This window comes from Chanodichthys erythropterus, chromosome 21, assembly GCF_024489055.1.
Source record: "Chanodichthys erythropterus isolate Z2021 chromosome 21, ASM2448905v1, whole genome shotgun sequence".
In the NCBI taxonomy this organism is placed as follows: domain Eukaryota; kingdom Metazoa; phylum Chordata; class Actinopteri; order Cypriniformes; family Xenocyprididae; genus Chanodichthys; species Chanodichthys erythropterus.
In genome coordinates this window covers 26800720-26807577 of record NC_090241.1, presented here as the reverse complement: position 1 = coordinate 26807577, position 6858 = coordinate 26800720, and positions in this window count along the sequence as shown.

The following is a 6858-nucleotide window of genomic DNA, read 5'->3' as shown; positions in this document are numbered from 1 at the left end:
GGGTGCAGCGGTCTCCACTGACCCTCTGAGGAGGGCCGGTCGACATTTGATTCGGTTGTTCCCTGCGGGTTCGCCGCTTAAGGGCGCCGAGTCAAATGTTCAAAAAAAAAAAAACAAACAAAACAAAAAAAAAAAAACACCAGAGGCCAGTCATGAGAGACTGGTTCCCTTAGTAGATTTCTGGTAGAATGGAAACTTCTTCCAAGTATTTCTCAATGGGTACTGCTCACAAAGAAAGGGTTACAGAATTCGGGTCTCGCCCGCCCCAATTTAACAGGGTCTTCCCTATAGTGGTGGACCCCTTGCAGTCTCTGGTATTGGAACACATAGTTCTGACGCTCTTGCAAAAAGGAGCTATAGAAGGGTTTCTCCTCCCAGCAAGCTGTCAGGGTTTTACAGTCTGTACTTTGTTCCAAAGAGGGTTGGAGGGTACTTTCATGTATCCATCCATCCTCAGCACAGGAGGTTCCTCAGATTTGCTTTCGGGGGCGAAGCTTACCAATACAGGGTTCTTCCTTTCTGCCTAGCTTTCACCCCACACCTTCACAAAATGCGTGGATGCAGCTCTGGCTCCTCTGAGACTCCAGGGCATTCGCGTGTTGAATTATATCAACAATTGGTTGAATTTAGCTCAGTTTGAGCATATGGCAGTCCAACATTGAGATGTTGTTCTGTCTCACATCAGAAGGCTAGGGCTGAGAATTAATGCCAAGAAGAGTGTGCTTCTTCCAGCTTAAACTACCAACGATCTAGGGGTAGTCTGGGATTCCATCACGATGCAGGCACATCTGTCTCCTGCTCTGGTGCGTTCCATTCTCTCGGCCGTGAATGGGGTGAAATTAGGCCAGTCACACACTGCAAAACAGTTTCAGAGACTGTTGGGTCTTACGGCAGCTGCGTCCAACGTGATACCTTTTGGCCTGCTGCACATGAGACCCTTACAGTGGTGGCTCAGGACCAAGGGGTTTTCTCTGAGAAGAAATCCTTTTCGCATGATTAAGGTCACGCGGCAATGCCTTCGTGCCTTAGTCATGTGGAAGAAGCCTTGGTTCCTGTCCCAGGGACCTGTGTTGGGGGCTCATTGTCGTCGTGTAATGCTAACGACGGATGCTTCCCTCACAGGCTGGGGGGCGATCATGAGTGGTCGCTCGGCTCAGGGTCTTTGGGAGGACCATCTACTTTCCTGACACATAAATCATCTGGAAATGATGGCGGTATTTCGAGTACTCAAATACTTCCTCCCACACCCGAGGGGCCATCAAAATGTGGGGGCAGACATCCTGTTGAGGCAGGGGCCGAGGCCCGGGGAATGGAGTCTCCACCCTGAGGTGGTGGAGCTCATTTGAGAACTTCGGTCGTGCAGAAGTTGACCTATTTGCTTCGAAAGAACATCTCTTTGCCCACTGTGGTGCTCTCTGACTAATCCACCCCTCTGGGGTTGGATGCCATGGTGCAGACGTGGCCGAGGTTACGTCTGTACACACTTTTCCCCGATCGCTCTGTTCCCAGGAGTTCTGGAGAGGGTTTGCCTAGAGAGGGTCTATCTCATACTGATAGCCCCATTAAGGCCAACCCGAGTTTGATTTGCAGACCTAGTGTCTCTTCTAGACGGCTCCCCCGTGGAGATCCCCATCAGACAGGACTTTCTGTCTCAAGCGGGCGGCATGATAATTTACCCCCGCCTGGAGTTGTGGAAACTCTGAGCTTGGCCTCTGAGGGGGCTAGGCTCATAGAATCCGGTCTCCCAACTGAGGTTGTCGAGACCATACTCCACTCCAGAGCTCCTTCCACGAGAAAGCTATACAGACAAATAAATGGAAGTTGGTTTCTACTTGCTGTAGACAACGTCAGCTGGACCTGTTCCACTCTTCTATCAGTCTTGTGCTGCAATTTCTCCAAGTATAAAACTTGGATGGTTTATCTCCTTCTACCTTGAAGGTTTATATAGTGGCTATTTCCACTTATCATGCTCTGTTTGGGGACTCTTCTGTGGAAGAGACCCCATATTTATACGCTTTCTCTGTGGTACCCAGAGGCTGAGGCCTTCTGTGCGTACAAAACTCCGGCCTGGGACTGGGCTATTGTGTTGGAAGGGTTAGCTGAGGCTCCCTTTGAACCATTAGAGGAGGTGTCTGGAAGATTCCTCTCAAAGCTGTCCACCTGTTGGCAATTTCATCTCTCAAAAGAATTGGAGATCTTCAAGCACTTTCGGTTGCTCCCTCATGTTTGGAATTTGCGCCTGGTATGTTCAGGGCTTTCCTTCATCCTAGACCTGGTTATAAATCCAAGGTCCCCACCAACGTCCCAGGACCGATTGTACTGCAGGCCTTTTGTCCTCCTCCTTTGATTAATCCGGATCAGGAAGAATGAGCAAGTGGGTGGTTGAGGCCATCTCTCTTGCCTATGAGTCATACGGGCAGCCTTCACCTTTGGCTGTCCGGGCACACTCTACTAGGGGTATGGCTGCCTCAAAGGCTTTGATCTCGGGGGTTCCCATTAACGAGATATGTGATGCGGCTGGGTGGTCATCTCAGCATACCTTCATTAGGTTGTATAACCTTGATTTGGGCTCCACTCCAGGGTCCTCGGTGCTCTCGTCGTAAGATAACAGACAGGCACTTGGTCTTATGGCCTAGTTGGGATAGCGTTCCCAAAGCGACTACGCAGCGTCGATGTTCCCATGAAAGGGAACGTCTCGGGTTACGTCTGTAACCCTGGTTCCCTGAATAAGGGAACGAGACGCTGCGTAGCTTAGCCATACTCCCTGCACGCCTGTGAGCGTCTGCTTCATCCATATCAGAAGCTGGCGTTCTTTGTTCTCAGGAGTGCTTTATAGTTTCCTGGTCCGTGACGTCACCCGCACTGACGTCCCGTCACACTATTGGTTCGATTTCACGAGTGCTTCAAGACAAAACGCGCAGAGGCGTTCCCAAAGCGACTACGCAGCGTCTCGTTCCCTTATTCAGGGAACCAGGGTTACAGACGTAACCCGAGACGTTTTATTTCTGCTACAAAACAAGCGCCGCCATCTACAGGGCTCTGAAGGTACTGTGCGTTTTAGCCAAACTTGTCAATGTCAACAAGGCCACGAATGTTAGCGCATTAGCAGATAGTTGCTGAATCGCAGGTGTTTCATGGAACGAGGACATGGCTGCAGTCGGTGATGAAGCCGAAAGTGGCTTTGACTATTTAAATGCCACAAGAGTAAGAAAAATGTACATCCCGATGTACACTTGTCTAAAAGGAAATGATAAAATAATTTAGTTTATATATATATATATATATATATATATATATAAATGATAAAATAATTTAGTTTATATATATATATATATATATATATATATATATATATATATATATATATATATATATATAAACTAAATTATTTTATCATTTCCTTTTAGACAAGTGTACATTGGGATAGGGATGTCCCGATCACGTTTTTTTGCCCTCGAGTCCGAGTCATTTGATTTTGAGTATCTGCGATACCGAGTCCCGATCCGATACTTCTATAATAGCCTACATAAAAAAAAAGAATAAAGAAGAGCGAAAAAACAGATCCAGGAACAGTGCTTTTCAGGTTTTTCAGGTATCTAACAGTAATCAAATAGTAATCAAATATAAAATATCACTGCATATTATCTTTACTGTATAAAATAAATAAAGATTAATCATTATTGAAGTTACAAAAACTATTCAGTCAAGAGCAGTGAGTGATTTCTTTGTTATTTGTTGTTTGATTTAACATTAAATACAGGCAGCAGAATTAGTTTTTTTCCCCTTTAAGACATGCACGATCCAGTACATATACTGTTCCACATGCGCTGTCTTTCTCGACTAATATACGTTCACTTAAGACATAACCGACTATGTTTGCTAGGATACTCGCTAGGACGGGCATGTTGACAATTTTTGAATGAATTTGGCCGCCAAAGCGCAAGGAGCGGCGCCAGCCGATTTTGCCGGGGCTACAGCCCCGAATGTTTTGAGTCAAGCCCCGAATGTAATGACTGTCACTGAGAAAATATGAAACTGGACAAGAGCCTATGTAAACCCCCGAAATCATAAGTTGCTTTATTTCATTGCGCTTCTGCATACAGCCTGTAAAAATAGACCTTAAAAATAATCTAGCCTATAGAATACATTTCTTTGCTGTCGGTAGCCTATGGGCTACTCCGTTTCTTCCTCTCTGTTGAATATGCAGCAGGTAGGGGAGGAGCTAGCACAGTCAACCGCAAGAGTGCGAGACAGTCAGCAAGCAGGAATTTCAGGTTAGAGGTTTCTTAACAGTGCTCTCAAAATATAATTTTTCTTAACACATCTCTCTATTAAAATACGTTAAGCAGTTCAATACCGCTTTTCTACAGTATCCGACCATACACCGGCCGCGCTTTCTCTCTCTCGCACATTTGCGCACACGATCAGCTGGTGATGATCAAAATAAAAGCTCAAGGATTTATCTTTTAAAAAGAAATGAGTACAAAAGTATTGTAAAAAAAGATGTTTGAACCCTTTTTAATGTCCAGGTACAAGTCAATGCTGTTTCTTTGTTCAATTTGCACACTGTACATGTGTTGAAGCTCTTAATTTTGAGTTTCCAGAGTGCACCAGATTGATGCATTTAACCTTATAATGTAAAAAATTTTCTCCGGGGGAAGCACCCCCCTAGAGCTGGTACGTTCAATAAACTTTTACATATTACAGTGTCAAATAATGTACATTTTCTGAACAAGAATACGACAACAAAAGCTCCTTTCATATCAGTAAAGCTGTTAATTGAAAATTAAAATGTCTTTGGACAAACATAGATTTGGGCTAAGCCCCGAATGTTTACAAGGTCTGGCTCCGCCCCTGCTTGAAAGAGAACTATTTGCGCGCTGACTGGAATAAGCGTGCGCGCTACGGATGAGCGCACACAAATCTTCTCACAGCGCGTGCGAGTTTTCTTTCGCGTCTTGTTCTTGAAGGTTTAAATCAGCAAGGCTAAAATGAGTTAGTTTAAACACAGATAGCAACGTGTGCTGTTCAGGTCTCACCTGTATCAACACCCGGGTGATGACGGCGTAAATGACTGGACATTACAGCAGACGGCACTCGCAGTTAACAGTTTACAAGTGACTGTTTTGTCCACGCTTTCTGATTATCGTTGTTGTAACGTTTTGTGCATCCATCGACTGAAACATACATTATCTGAACTCTGTCTGTTTTCCACGTTGCTATTTTAAACAAACCATATTAACCAATAGATGCGTCGTCATTCGAGATGGACCGCGGTGCAAGTGCGGTCCGTAAGTGGAGAACCGTATGGTTCGATTTTTTACCGAGAACCGTTGCACCCCTAATACATATATATCCGAGTCCTGATCGGGAGGTAACGTCCGATTCCGATCGAGTCTGAAACCACGTGATCGGGCCCGATTTCCCTACATTGGGATGTACATTTTATTACTCTTGTGACCTATATATAACGTTATATATATATATATATATATATATATATATATATAATATATAAAATACACAAAAGGGCAGCTAGAGGGATTTTTAGACCAAATGTGGGGTAAAAGTTACTCTTGTGGCCTATATATAACGTTATATATATATATATATATATATATATATATATATATATATATATATATATATATATATATATATATATATATATAAACTAAATTATTTTATCATTTCCTTTTAGACAAGTGTACATTGGGATGTACATTTTATTACTCTTGTGGCCTATATATAACGTTTTATATATATATATAAAATACACAAAAGGGCAGCTAGAGGGATTTTTAGACCAAATGTGGGACAAAAGGCCAATATAAATCAGAGGTGTAAAGAGTACCTGAAGACCATACTTAAACATTAAGATAACTTACAGCAAAAATTACGTTACTCAGTTACAAGTCACCAATTCCACTTGAGTAAAAGTCTTAAAGGGTTGTTCACCCAAAAATGAAAATTCTGTCATTTATTACTTACCCTCACGTCGTTTCACACCCGTAAAACCTTCGTTAATCTTCAGAATACAAATTAAGATGTTTTAGTTGAAATCCGATGGCTCTGTGAGGCCTCCATAGGGAGCAATGTCACTTCCTCTGTCAAGATCCATAAAGGTACTAAAGACATTGTGACGAGCAGGGCGGGCGAGAGCCGTGAGGGAACGGCGCGAGGCCGGTGACGCGAGTGATAATGAGCGTCACCTGCGAGGCGTGCCGGCCTCGAGTCTCTCACGGAGGAGCTCCGGAGGCATAAAAGGAGGAGCGACATCAGTGAAGGACGAGAGAGGACCAGGCCTGGACTTTATTTTATGGTTTATTATGTTTGTGTGGCCGGCAGACGTCCGCGAGGGTCTGCCGGCATTACTTTCGTTTTGTTTGTTTATTTTATATTAAAGTTTTGTTGAATGTTCGCCGGTTCCCGCCTCCTTCTTCCCACATCTACTAACCTCGTTACATTGGTGCCGAAACCCGGGAGGAAGGAGGGACATGCTGTCGGAGAGCCCTCGCTGCTGAGGGGGATCGCGGTGCTGCGGAGTTCGGGCAGCGCGGAAGTGAAGACCGCGAAAGGCTGCCCGAGGCGGTGGTGCTGGAGCCTTGTGAAAGGTGGGACGGAGACCCGGATGCCATGCTCCTGGGACGAGGTGGGGTGGCTGCCGTCCTGGACCTGGAGGGAGCGGAGGAGTCGCCGCCGTCTGCCGTGGGCCGGAGCCTGCTGCCATCCGCCATGAAGGGGAGGAGCAGGGGACGGGGGACTCGCTGCCGGCTGCCCTCAGTCGGAGGAGCCATCGCCGGCCGCCAGGAGGCGGTCGAGGATCGGGCCGTCCACCGAGCGTCCAGTGCCACCGCA